The sequence below is a fragment of the Carassius carassius genome, chromosome 23 (genome assembly GCF_963082965.1).
Source record: "Carassius carassius chromosome 23, fCarCar2.1, whole genome shotgun sequence".
In the NCBI taxonomy this organism is placed as follows: Eukaryota; Metazoa; Chordata; class Actinopteri; order Cypriniformes; family Cyprinidae; genus Carassius; species Carassius carassius.
The window spans coordinates 30,308,323-30,322,783 of record NC_081777.1 but is presented as its reverse complement, the minus strand read 5'-3'; the positions used below and the strand labels follow the sequence as shown (position 1 = coordinate 30,322,783).

At 38.5% G+C, this 14,461-nt stretch overlaps 1 protein-coding gene across 3 annotated transcripts in view; it reads right to left on the bottom strand.

Moving 5' to 3' along the window:
- Nucleotides 1-6,642, bottom strand: part of fam168a (family with sequence similarity 168 member A) — a 36,948-nt gene extending 30,306 nt beyond the window's left edge. The window contains exon 1 of one of the 3 annotated variants that reach the window (XM_059506927.1): nt 6,461-6,642. The gene's annotated coding sequence lies outside the window, so the exon portion shown is untranslated. The remainder of the gene's footprint in view (nt 1-6,460) is intronic. The other 2 variants (XM_059506928.1, XM_059506929.1) reach the window with 2 other exon arrangements.
- Nucleotides 6,643-14,461: the final 7,819 nt, after the last annotated feature.

Genomic DNA, 14,461 nt, shown 5'->3' with positions numbered 1-14,461 from the left:
GAACTATTTTGAACTTTGACCGCGACGTGCGCGCAAGCACGCAAATGATGCGCCAGCTGCGCTTGCGCTTTGGTCGACGCAGCAACAAAACGTCCTTGCGCGGAGCAAGCCATTGAGATGAATGGGTTTTATAGCGCAGCGCCGCGCATACCGCGTCCTGTGTGAAAGGCCCATAAAGGCGCTCGCTCACTCAGTACGCGCTGAAGGCTCGTTGCAAAATGGCTAATGCGTTTAACAGACAAGAAATAGAAGATCCTCCAATAACCAACAGGTCTGGTGTTTGGGTGCACTTTGGATTGGCCATTTTGCAACGAGCCTTCTGCGCGTACTGAGTGAGTGAGCGCCTGACTGAGTAGCCTAACATAAACATAAGTTGGTGTTTTTTTCTTCTTCGGGGGTGTCAGGGGCGTTGCCTGTTACGTCGTTTGGGTTATTGGGCTACCTTGTTGAACGCATATTATATTTCACTTTTTTTTTTTTTTTTCAAATATAATTAATTAGTCCGTTCGGTCCATAATGCGTACCGCGTACCGAACCGAAAGCCTCGTACCGAACGGTTCAATACGAATACGCGTATCGTTACACCCCTAATATATATATATATATATATATATATATATATATATATATATATATATATATAATTTTTTTTTTTACATGTTCAAATTTATTTATTTTTGGGAAAATATGCAAAAAAGAAAAATATTATTCAAAATTTATATAAATAATAGTCAATATAACACTAGGTCTCAAGAAAATCACCTGGTGCAATAAAGAAACCCTCTGAGGGTGGGGTTCAATCTTCAACTGAGTGACAGGTCACGTGACCTGCCAGTGGCTGGTGGCAGCTGGCAGTACACTATCCAGAAACATTGATTTATGTCAGATTTATGTGCTTTGCTCTCCTTCCACTGTAACTAGAGGAATACAATTATTAGAATTCCCTGGAACGAGGCAGCTGTTTGATTGAGCGGCCAGTGGATCATGGCCATTTGGTCACTTTATTTGGGATTTTTTTACACTTTATCATGTAAAAGAACAGACCCATAAGAATAAATTCATAATCATGAAATAAAACATTTCTTTGTAGAGAGAGTGGTAGAGAACACGTTAAACTCTGAGTGCTCTTGCAGCTGTCTGATTGAGCAGCCAGTCGGGATTACAGTCAGTTAAACACTTTAATCATGCTAAAATCCTCTAAAACATCAACCATGTAAAAGTAAAGAACTGAACAGGTTCAAAATAAGAAATTAAGCACAAAACACAAAATCGGTTCAGTTCTAAAAAACAGTTTCATTGCATCCCTACTGACAGGTCACATGGTCTGCCACTGGCAGCTGCCACCAACCACTGGCAGGTTAGGTGACCTGTCAGTGGCGGCTCCTGCCAGCCAGTTGAAGATTGAACCCCTGCTGCTAAATAGAGAAAAAATAAATAGAGGATTCCTTACTCAACCTGCAGTAGGGCTGCACAATAAATCAAATTTCTAATCGCAATTAATACAATTATGGATGCCACAATTATGTAATCGTTCAAAGTGGCAATTAATCATTCAAAGTCCACTTATGTTATTCTGCACCCTTAAGATGCATTTTTTTCTTTCTACATGTTATCTTTAGGGTTTTTCCCATTATTTAAATTTTAAACATTATAATACCATTCATAATTGTACTTTTTTATAATTTAAAGAAGAAACCAATCCAATGTATAGTTGAAGGTTAAGGTTAAACTAAAGGTTTTTCAGTTAGTGTTTTCAGCTTGTTTATTTTCACATAAAAATACAGCATGCGGTTGAATCAAACAATGGTATAAACATCGTTCAATGTAAACTTTGATAATCGTAATTAATAATCGCAATTACAATTTCAAGGGAATAACTGACAACTATGATTTTTGTCATAATCGAGCAGCCCGAACCTGCGGTGCTGCAAAAGACCACCAAAGAACCTTCTGTACACGTAAAATGCTCCTAAATCATGAGTTACTCATGTCACAGCTGTGCGGTGTCTAGAAATAGAATTGAATGAGTATTTGGGTGGCTGTGAGCGTATGTGTTTATGATCTGTAGTTTAATGTAGCTCAATTACAGCATCTTTTTAAAGAAGCCAGAGACGTTCACTTCACACAGCCAGAGGCTCCTTTGTTTACTCCCTTGAAAAGGAGACTAGTCTTTTTATTTCATTTTTAATATGTTTGGTGCGACAAAACCGGTAGGAGTTTCATCTTTCCCACAGAGAAATTCAGCAAGGCTGTGATTTCAGTGTCTGCCCACAGAATGTCCAAAAATACGCCCATCCAGAAGTGTCTCAGCCTACACGCCGCTCAGATGTTTAGTAGATGCTTGTTCAGTTTTTGTGTGACGCTACAGCATGCGTAAGTTCTCCAAATTACTAACAATTAGCATCAGCATTGCTTCAAATGCACCAAACTCACAGCAGCACAATCCTTCATACTGCCACTTTCTTATAAAATTTTAGTCTCATTTCTTAGTAATTCCTAAAAATAAACTCTAATTAGGCTTTAAAGCTCTAAGAGTCAAAGACATACTCTCTTCTAAGTCTTTAACCAGTGAGCATTTGAGTTTTATAATGAAAAAATACCATCAAAATGAGTATAATACGTTCTTAACTAAGGGGCGTCTTTGTAAGGATAATCTCACTAACACAGTACAGACCTTTCACTGGCTGGTTATTATCCTCTTAAAAACCTTTCATTCTGATTTGATCTCTGACTCGTGTTGTATACTTGGTTAGGGCTGAAGGCATTTGGGAAAACCTGAAAAACAAGCCTCCTTGTATGAAAAAAAAATCTTACTTGGAAGAAAAATAATATTGTGAGTGAACGATGAAAGGTGCATTAAACATGTTTGAATATAGGCCAAAGATGAATTATGAATTATGACTATTAAAATAATTTTCACATTAAATGCAAGTTAAGTGTAGCAAACAATGCTAAATAAATAAGGGGTCGGACGGTTTTATGCATGGCCGAATATCAGCGTAGATTTTAAATTTTTTTTATGGTTATCAGTATTGGTTATTTTGGTAACTTTTTAAAACAGATTTGCCGATCAAATGATTTAAAAGCATTTAAAGAGGTTTTTTAGAGCCACTTTTTATTCTTAATTTTGACAAATTTTCGTTTCACACAAATCATATATCGGTTCAAAATATCGGTTATTGGTCTACTTGATCTGTAATAATCGGCATTGCCCCTGAAAACACATTGGTCAACCCCTAAACTAAACAAACAGCTACATTAATACATAATACATACATACATATTATTGCTTCAAATTTTATTCTACAGATACCGTATTTGAAAAAATTAAAATGCAATAAAATTCAGTATAAGTTTTATTAAATAATTTAGTGCCACAATAACAGTGTTCAAATAGGTACTATTTCTTTTCCCATGATAAAATTTCACTCAGAATCACGTAAATACTGTGTTAAATGAATATAGTACCGTATTTTTCGGACTATAAGTCACACCTGAGTATAAGTCGCATCAGTCCAAAAATACGTAATGACAAGGGAAAAAACATATATAAGTCGCACCGGACTATAAGTCGCATTTATTTAGACCCAAGCTATATAGGGCCCTCTTGCGGCTGTAGACGGTAATGTTTTCTGTTAGTTCATTTCTCTTGGTTCATGTCAAATTAATTTTGATAAATAAGTCGCACCTGACTATAAGTCGCAGGACCAGTCAAACTATGGAAACCATGGAATTTGTCCACAATACTATGGAACAGCCACAGAATGTTTTTGCAAAGATGGGTTCTGCATTTGGAAAAGCTAAAATAATATTTAATAATAATAATACTATATCAGGGTAATAGTAAAAATGTGACATATAATACTGTTTTTTTCCCCCCAAAAAATAAAGAAAGAAAAAATTTCAACATTATCTAAACATTATTGTATCTACAGATTGCTACTCACAATGCTCTTCAATATGGCCACTGCAGGTCTCTTTCCAGTTCACAAGATACTCATGTTTAACAGTCTATATTTTATATGACGTTATGTTTTACGCTATTGTTAGCTGATCTCATGAGCAGACACTGATACCCTGAAACAGCATTGCAAATCTAATGGGATTCCCCTGTAGCCACCAGGCAGGATCTTGGAGCATTTCTGCTCCTGTTTATCAGAGGAAACCAACATCCCCTCAGGGAGTGTGTGTGTGTGTGTGTGTGTGGTTAATCTGAGCTCTATAAGCACTATTACAGTGAAAGCATATGCTAACCCTCAGCTGAGAGGTTCCGTCGATCAGAATCCTTTCATTTCACTGTGGATTTGGCTCACACACAGACAAGTTCATCAAAAAACATTCATCCATTTTTCCACTCAAAAATAAAACCACCTCCGATGAAAAAGGAGTCTCACAAAAGATGCAGTAACGCAGAAGTGCGAAGACACGTACTGCGACACAATTAACACGCAGCCACAGACTCGCATGCTAACATCTTTGTGGCAAACTGCAGACTTTCAGCCATCGTGATAAATATCAACAGTCCAATTACTGAAAGTAGAAGAACAGAGAAAAGTCCACTCTCAAGTATCTATCTATCTGTCTAAACTGGATAATTTTGCAAAGTTAAAAAATTAGCTCTGAGGTTTCTTACTAGGGGTTAAGATTTTAAGTATAAGCTGTAGTAACTAGTGGTACTGGCTTAGTATGCACACTAATTAAGACATTTTGTGATTAGGCCTGACTGTGATCTCAATGCTTAAAAAGCACATTTCTGTTCTTCTGTTTCATCAGAGCACCTGCTACTCCTCCAAAGGACAATAAATCCTTTAATTATGACAAAAGCCCAAAAGCTTCAGCATACTTGCAGCACAATCCATAAACCTTTAATAAGTCGCAGTCTTACTGTGATGAGGAGCTTTTCTGTGCAAATTGAATTTCGAGCTGATAATGAAACTATCAATGAAAACAAACGAAGCGTTTACTGTGTCTCTTCAGCCACTGTAATGTAAAGACCATCAATCAGAAAGCTATCGACGCTTTTATTGCTGGAACGGCACATGATGAGAACGCCAATCCGAGCATCGCAGAAGCAGAGATGAATAAAATGCAGATATCTGGCCTTTGGATTATGAACATGTCACATTTTTGTTGGGTAACTTTACATTTCATTGTCTGTGATGGTTAGAGATAGAACAATACATACATATATATATATATATATATAAAACAACAGAAATTATTTTCATATTAAGTTTAAGTTGAAAAAAAAATAGATAATTAGACTACAACAATAAAAGCATAACATCCATTAATTATCATAATAATAATAATTATTATTAGTAGTAGTAGTAGATTATTTAATTAATTTTCAAATATAAGTACTTTGAAGATTTAAGTCTTTACATTTAAGTGTCCAATCACATTTTATTTCTGCATTTGACACAATTATAAATAGATTAGATTACCTCAATAAAAACGCAACAGCCATTATAATTCATTCATTAATCCATAAAATAATATTTTGAGCAGCTGCTTCATAATTTATATTTAATACTTTTTATTTATTGATTTATTTTTTCATATTTTCTTTCTCTCTGTAAAATAGATGATTAAACAAAAGGACGAGGTAAATTGGCATCCACTGTTATATCTGTAACTGAAGGAGGTAATAGGAAATACTGTTTTGCATTCCTTCACTAAAACACAAAGTACCCACATACTGGCCTGTGAATGGCTGTAGATACGAAATTCATTTCATAAGCATGCACAGAATTTCTTATGGATTATGTCCAAAACACACTGACTGCTATTCTATATGGACCAATGTGCTGTTTCCCTTTGCATCAATCAACCAGGAATGCAATGGCAAAAAATATGAAAAAATAAAATCGATAACGCCATAAAAATCAATGGCACTGCAACCGAAAGCATCGTGCATGGATGCACCAAAAAAAAAGGGAGAAAGCAGAACTGTCGCTCGAACGCGCGTTACATTGTAACGTTGGTCAACAAAAGATCTTTATTGCGTCATAATCGCGGTTACATTGTTGCACATGGATGCGTCTGATTCTTTGATCGCGCATCATATTTTCTCATCAAAGCGCTTATGATCGGCTCTCTCGTGCGTTTAAAGGCCTCAAACTCCTCCAGACACCATTTTGAGCGTCTCTGTGTCTCAGCTCTATGGAATGTCCAAATGCATGACAAGGGAATGAACAAAGTCAGCTTGAAAAATCCCTCTCATTCACGGATCCGTCCCAATAACGCCGTCGATCGATAGTCTGGACTCGAATGGGTGAAGCGAACGCATTCGTTTTCTCCTAAATCACCATCAGACAAATAAGAAGCAGCTTCACCATCACTAACACACACTGGCAGGAGAAAAGCATTGCTGCTGTTTGGTGGCACTGAAGCTCTAATGGTGGCTGGATGGTGTTTCTGGACTTTAGAAATAAAACCTACATCAAACGTGACTCACCAGTGCGAGACGGTTTAGATGGGTCACCCTGGTCCAGTCTGTGATCCTGGTTATAAGCGATCTTCTGGGTTGCTGAGGGTCAGTCTATTCTCCGCGAGTGTGAAGGTTTCCTCCTCCGGTTGATTTTCAGGCTGTATGGAAGCACATAAAGCGATGGGGGATGGGGGATGCCAGAAGAGAAGAGAAGAGAAGAGAGGAAGGGAGGGGGATAGAGAGAGGGGGGAGGGAGGGGGGGCAGTAACATGGGAACATGAGGGGAGGACCTCTGTGTCTGACGCACGACTGAACGCACCAGGCTTTCAGCGCACCACCCATTCGCCATACGCACGAGCAAAAATCAGTCAGTATGGCTGAATATGAATGCATGCGCGTGCGTGCGTGTAAATAAACCACACTTCATTCTGTCCTGCATAACTCACATGCATAAAGATCCACGCGTGTGCAGGGACTGGTCATAGTCTGCGTGAAAACAGCCAGAGCGAAAGTCTGAAAAAAAAAAAAAAAATAATAATAATAATAATTTTTAAATGCGCCTGTTTACATGTCCACCAGAGAACAAGCACCGTTTCTTCAGGATAGGTGCATTTTAAACTGGAAATCCATGGCTTGCATCACATTTAAAATAGCTAAAATAATAATAATATTATTCAAACAAACAGACAAATATTATTGATCACATGTTTTTCGTAAAATAAATAAACAGATATACACAGTGCTGGCTAGATAGTCAGTAGTCCATTACTGATTCCAGATTACAAGAAAAAAAAAAGAAAAAAAAAGGAAATTAAATATTTTAGCATTTACATGCAGTATAGTATTTTCTCAAAAACCTTCACAAAGAAACTGATGAGACTTTGGTTCGCGCGCCCTCTGGTGTCTGTAATGCAGCTCTACAGTACACACAGAGAGAGAGAGAGATAGAGAGAGAGAGAGAGAGAGAGAGAGAGTGAGACGAAAGTTATTATCATTATTTAAAACACTCAAGCTCAGTTGAAACGTGAAACGTGTAAACTAGTGTCACATTTCAATAAGTGGGACAATGAATAAATCTCAGTATCGTTCTGAATGAGTAATTTCCTGGTGAACTGAAGAGAAAGCTGGGAAAGATCAACAATGCCATCTAGTGTTTCCAACATGTTGGCTCACATTTCATCTGTATCAGTTTCCTTTTGTGTTCTTGACTGTTGCTTTGAAACTTACAAGATATATTACTTAAATTATCTTACAAAAACGATAATTTATATTTATATACGATGTCATATTACATAGCACTTACATTTGTATTTGAGTCACTCATTACAGCAGCGGTTACCCAGCAGACTGAAGCCGAAAATCTATATTTTAACACTTTCCAAAATACCAGGTTAGTCTTCCATGCTATTCTTGAATGCACCATATAGTAAATAGCATAAGATATAAATCAGTTTCATGAATGACTTTTGCCGTACAATGGAATTTCTATAGTACTCAAAAAATACCATGGTGGTAGAAATATTGTGCCTGGTTTACTCAATGAAATTGAGCTAAAGCTCTGAAGAGGATCCATGTCATGATTCTGCCTTCTTGTCTCTGATTTTTCTCTAGTCTTGTGGCAGGATCATGACAGGCCCATGTTTTATGTGCAAGCACATGACCATTTGTTTGGGCCATGTGCTTGCGTTGTCTCGTTTCCTTGCCCCGCCCCCCTTGTTACACTAGTTTTGTCTTTATTGATTTACCTGTTCAACCTGTTGTGTTCATTAGTAGCCACTCGCGTAGCTACGGGTGGGCCTGGGCCCACCCACCTGTCAGTCAGGCCCATCCAGTCATTGGCCTCACAATGTAGCCTAACAATATTCAACAATAATGTATTTTTGACACGAACATTAGTAAGTTGCTCTGTTTCATTTTAGTTTAACATACTTAGCTAAACTTCAGTGTCCCTCTGTGAAATGTGCTCGTCGTTGTGAAGGGGGGATGGGCTGTTCGCAATCTGACTGCGAAATGCGCTATGCGGGCATTTCATAATCACCATGACAACCAAACAAGAATCAAGAAACATTAAGATTTATTTTTATAGGTCAAGTATTGTGATAATCGCAACAGAAGGAGTAAATTATGTTGCAATTATCACAATACTTGACCTATAAAAATAAATCTTAATGTTTCTTGATTCTTGTTTGGTTGTCATGGTGATTATGAAATGCCCGCGTCATATTGCGAACAGCCCATCCCCCCTTCACAACGACGTGGTGCACATTTCACAGAGGGACACTGAAGTTTAGCTAAGTATGAAAAATGAAACAGAGCAACTTATTAAAGTTTCTTTTCCACTGTAAATCGGATAAAAACTAGTATCAGAGCAACAATGTTGACACATAGACTGAACTCTTTGTCCCTTCTCTCATTTGAGAGAGAATTGACTGAATCCTTGGACTATAACGAAGTCATTGCAGTGTTCAACTCAAAGCCCCGTCGTCTCCTGTTATAAGCGCATCAAAAGTCAGCCAATCTACGTTTACTATGTACACTAGTTGCCTAGTTAATGTTGTTATATAACGTGGTTTATGTGGCCGCTGAGCCAGACCAAGCATTGTTTTTACACACTGTCCACTACTGTCCTGCTGATTCCCACCTACTTTGTGATTCCTGGCTACGCTACTGTTAGTAGCCTCCCTTTATTCAATTCAATTCAATTCAAGTTTATTTGTATAGCGCTTTTAACAATACAAATCATTACAAAGCAACTTTACAGAAAAAATTATGTTTCTACAATATTTAGTAGTAGCTAGTAGTTTGTGCACGTTTGACAGGATTTTAGAAAAATAAAAATAATAATAATAATACAAGACGTAGTCAGCTAGATGATGAACTATCAATGTTATTAATTAATAGTAATTATAGGATGCAGTCACACATGTAGCAATAATTGTTAGTTCTGTTTGTTGATTCAAGGTTAGGATCATCTGGGGTCCTCTGAGGGTCAGCATCATCTCTTCTCAGGTGTTCTGGATCCAGACTGGAGCTTGTGTAAATCCTAGACATCCCGTGGCAAAACATAGAAACAAAATAGAGACATCATTAGCATAGCTGCTGATCCAACAAAGTAAAATTAGTTTAACCCAAGCTAATGAATAAAAATGCAGATGCAACTACACTCACAATTTAAGAGATACATTATTCGAATGCTTGGCGAAAGAGATGCGTTTTTAATCTAGATTTAAACAGAGAGAGTGTGTCTGAACCCCGAACATTATCAGGAAGGCTATTCCAGAGTTTGGGAGCCAAATGTGAAAAAGCTCTACCTCCTTTAGTGGACTTTGCTATCCTAGGAACTACCAAAAGTCCAGCGTTTTGTGACCTTAGGGAGCGTGATGGGTTGTAGCGTGGTAGAAGGCTAGTTAGGTACGCAGGAGCTAAACCATTTAGGGCCTTATAGGTAAGTAATGATAATTTGTAACAGATACGGAACTTAATAGGTAGCCAGTGCAGAGACTGTAAAATTGGGGTAATATGATCATATTTTCTTGACCTGGTAAGGACTCTAGCTGCTGCATTTTGGACTACCTGTAGCTTGTTTATTGACGAAGCAGGACAACCACCTAGAAGTCCATTACAATAGTCCAGTCTAGAGGTCATGAAAGCATGAACTAGCTTTTCTGCATCAGAAACAGATAACATGTTTCGTAGCTTGGCAATGTTTCTAAGATGGAAGAATGCGGTTTTTGTAACATTGGAAATATGATTTTCAAAAGACAAATTGCTGTCTAATATAACACCCAGATTTCTGACTGTAGAGGAAGTAACAGTACATCCGTCTAGTTGCAGATTGTAATCTACAAGATTCTGTGTGGTGTTTTTTGGTCCAAATATTAATATCTCTGTCTTATCCGAATTTAATTGGAGAAAATTATTTGTCATCCAATCTTTTACATTTTTAACACACTCTGTTAGCTTAGATAATTGGGAAGTTTCATCTAGTCTCGTTGAAATATATAGCTGAGTATCATCAGCATAACAGTGGAAGCTAATTCCGTATTTTCTAATAATATTACCAAGGGGCAACATGTATATTGAAAATAGAAGGGGACCTAGGACGGATCCTTGTGGCACTCCATATTTTACTGATGATAAATGAGATGACACCCCATTTAAGTAAACAAAATGGTAGCGATCGGACAGGTAGGATCTAAACCATCTTAGAGCCTGCCCTTGAATACCTGTATAGTTTTGTAATCGATCTATGAGTATGTCATGATCTATGGTGTCGAACGCAGCACTAAGATCAAGTAAGACTAGAAATGAGATGCAGCCTTGATCTGACGCAAGAAGCAGGTCATTTGTAATTTTAACAAGTGCAGTTTCTGTGCTATGGTGGGGCCTAAAACCTGACTGAAATTCTTCATACAGATCATTTTTATGCAGGAAGGTGCTCAATTGAGCAGAAACAACTTTTTCTAAAATTTTAGACATAAATGGAAGATTTGAAATAGGCCTATAATTTGCCAGTACACTAGGATCTAGTTTTGGTTTCTTAATAAGAGGCTTGATAACCGCCAGCTTGAATGGTTTTGGGACGTGACCTAAAGATAACGACGAGTTAATGATATTGAGAAGCGGTTCTTCGGCTACAGGTAACAGCTCTTTTAGTAATTTAGTGGGTACAGGATCTAATAAACATGTTGTTGGTTTAGATACAGTGATAAGTTTATTTAGCTCTTCCTGTCCTATATTTGTAAAGCACTGCAGTTTATTTTTGGGTGCGATGGATGAAACTGAAGTGTTAGACGCTGTAGAATCTACATTCGCTATTGTATTTCTAATGTTATCTATTTTATCAGTGAAGAAATTCATAAAGTCATTACTATTTAACGTTGGTGGAATATTTGAATCAGGTGGCGTCTGGTAATTTGTTAATTTAGCCACTGTGCTAAATAAAAACCTTGGATTGTTTTGGTTATTTTCAATGAGTTTGTGGATATGCTCTGTCCTAGCAGTTTTTAGAGCCTGTCTATAGCTGGACATACTGTTTTTCCATGCAATTTTAAAAACTTCCAAGTTAGTTTTTCTCCATTTGCATTCAAGACTACGAGTTACTTTCTTGAGAGAGTGAGTATTACTGTTATACCATGGCACAGTACGTTTTTCTCTAACCTTTTTCAATTTGATGGGGGCAACAGCTTCTAATGTATTAGAGAAAATAGTGCCCATGTTGTCAGTAATTTCGTCTAATTCATGTGTATTTTTGGGTACAAATAGCAGTTGAGATAGATCAGGCAGGTTATTTGCGAATCTGTCTTTGGTGGCTGGAACAATAGTTCTGCCCAGACGGTAACGCTGAGACATATAGTTAATATCAGTTATACGCAGCATGCACGATACAAGGAAATGGTCTGTAATATCATCACATTGGGGTACAATATCTATAGCAGTAAGATCGATTCCATGCGATATAATTAGATCTAGTGTATGATTAAAACGATGAGTGGGCCCGGTGACATTTTGCTTGACTCCAAAGGAGTTTATTAGGTCAGTAAACGCAAGTCCTAATGTATCATTTGCATTATCAATGTGAATATTAAAATCTCCCATGATTAGCGCCTTATCAACTGTAACTAGAAGGTCTGAGAGGAAATCTGCAAATTCTTTTAGGAATTCTGTATACGGCCCTGGTGGTCTATACACAGTAGCCAGAGCAAGAGATACATTAGATTTCTTTTGCATGTCTGACAGTGTAACATTTAGCAGAAGTATTTCAAAAGAGTTAAACCTGTATCCTGTTTTCTGGGTAACATTGAGAATATCACTATATATTGTTGCAACACCTCCTCCACGACCAGTCTGACGGGGCTCATGCTTATAACAGTAGTTTGGTGGAGTAGACTCATTTAGACCAAAATAATCATTTGGTTTTAGCCAGGTTTCAGTCAAGCAGAGTACATCAAAACTATTTTCTGTGATCATTTCATTTACAATAACTGCTTTGGGTGTGAATGATCTAATATTTATGAGCCCAAACTTTAAAAATTGTTTTTGTTCATTTACTTTACATTTTTCTGGTTTAATTACGATAAGATTTTTTCTAGATCCTACATTATATTTTGACCTCACTATTCGGGGAACAGACACAGTCTTAATAGTTTTTACAGCACAAGTACTTTTATCATTTAAGCGGGTGGAACAAAACTCATCATAATAGTTATTAGAGAATTGTCTTACTAGTCACATGGAGCGAAGTGTCCTGGAGATGTTGTCAGAGAGCAGCTCCGCTCCGATTCTGCTGGGGTGTAATCCATCAGCGCGAAACAGCCTAGGACGCTCCCAGAAAAGATTCCAGTTATTAACAAATAGCAGTTTCTGTTCTTTACACCATGACAACAACCATTCATTTAAAGCAAAAAGTCTACTGAACCTTTCGTGTCCTCGTCGATACGTGGGCAGTGGTCCTGACACGACGATCGTCGCCGCGGGCGTCGTGCTGCGAACCGTCTCGATCAGGCTGCTGAAGTCCCTCTTCAGCGTCTCCGTCTGCCGCAGCGTGGTGTCGTTAACCCCGGCGTGAAGCACGACCGCTCTGGGGCTCTCGTCGACCTTCAGGATCGCGGGTATCTGCGCAGAAACATCGAGAACACGAGCACCAGGCAAACAATGAGTGTGCACTTTACCTTCGGCTAACGTAGCACTTACGTGTCAGACGATGGAGTCTCCGATGATCACAGCGTCGCGTCCTGTCTCGCGGAGGGGAGCGAAGCGGTTCCGGATGGAGATGTCGAAGGCAGGAGGGGGAGAAGTCGTCGCCCGGGACCCGGCTCGCGTCCTCCGCTGTGGATGCACCCAGGGTCCGTGGTGTCCCGGCGTCGCAGTGAAGGACATCTGGGAAGATCGCCTCCTGGGTGCACCGGGCCTGTGCAGAGAAACACACGGAGTAGACGTGGTGGGACTGTTAACAGATCGCTGTATACTTACCCCGGACTTGTGAGCGTCAGCCCGGGATGATTCCAGCGCGGTTCTCCGCTCTCTCAGCTGGGCCTGCCTCACCTCCAGGTCGCGAATCTGCTTTCCCACGGCCTCGAGCTCGAGCTGCACAGAGTGGAGACATTCATCCGCCATTAAAGCAAGTTACAGTGAGTACAGCAGTGGTAATGTGTGTGAATAGAGTATTAGCAATGTTAGCGCAGTTAGCTGCAACCACGCCGCTGATGCTAACGGGCTAAAAGCTAATAGCGGACCCGGGAGATCAAAATAAAACTAGTGATAGCGAGGCGCTCTGATTGTTTTTGTTGTAGAATACAATAGAGGATATATTCACACGTTATATAAACGGAAACGATGATGTATACAATTGATTTTTGAGTTAAAAATAGTCAATGAAAAGAATATAGTGACGGAGCTCAAACGCAGTACAGCCGCCAACAACAAACAGGAAGTGACGTCTTCCTTTATAACCTCGTGTGTTTCTCTGTCCCTTTGTCGGTTCATTGTTCAAGATTGTCAAACGTTGTTTAAATATTGTCACGTTGTTTAAGATCGTCTACTGTTGCTACCAGTTGTGATTTTGTCAAGTCTTGTCTAAGTAATTGTTTGATCGTGTTTTAGTCATAGTCTAGTTAAGTGCAGTGTTAGTCTAGTTTTGTCTTCCTTCGTCTGTCTAGCCTTTGTTTTGCCCCCTCGTGGGTTTTGTTTTCTGTTTTTGTCTCCATTAAATCCTTGTGAGAGCATTCGGTCTGCATTTGAGTTCATCCTCCACCACCCACATAACAATCCAAGGTTCAACTCAGCAAGAAGACACAAACTATCACCTTGACTTAATGTACTTCAGGTGGCTTGTCTTTGAAACAAGTGTACTTCAAACTGATTCTTGTATTTTGGCATTTATTTGCTTTCTTCTCTGTTATTTCATGTAATGTATCTCTAATTTGTCAAAGTTATTCATTTCTTAAACTCTATCCATTATTTATCACCTTTAACAAAACTGTCAACCCCTAAAAATATAACTCTTATTAACACATTTTAGTAAGCTTA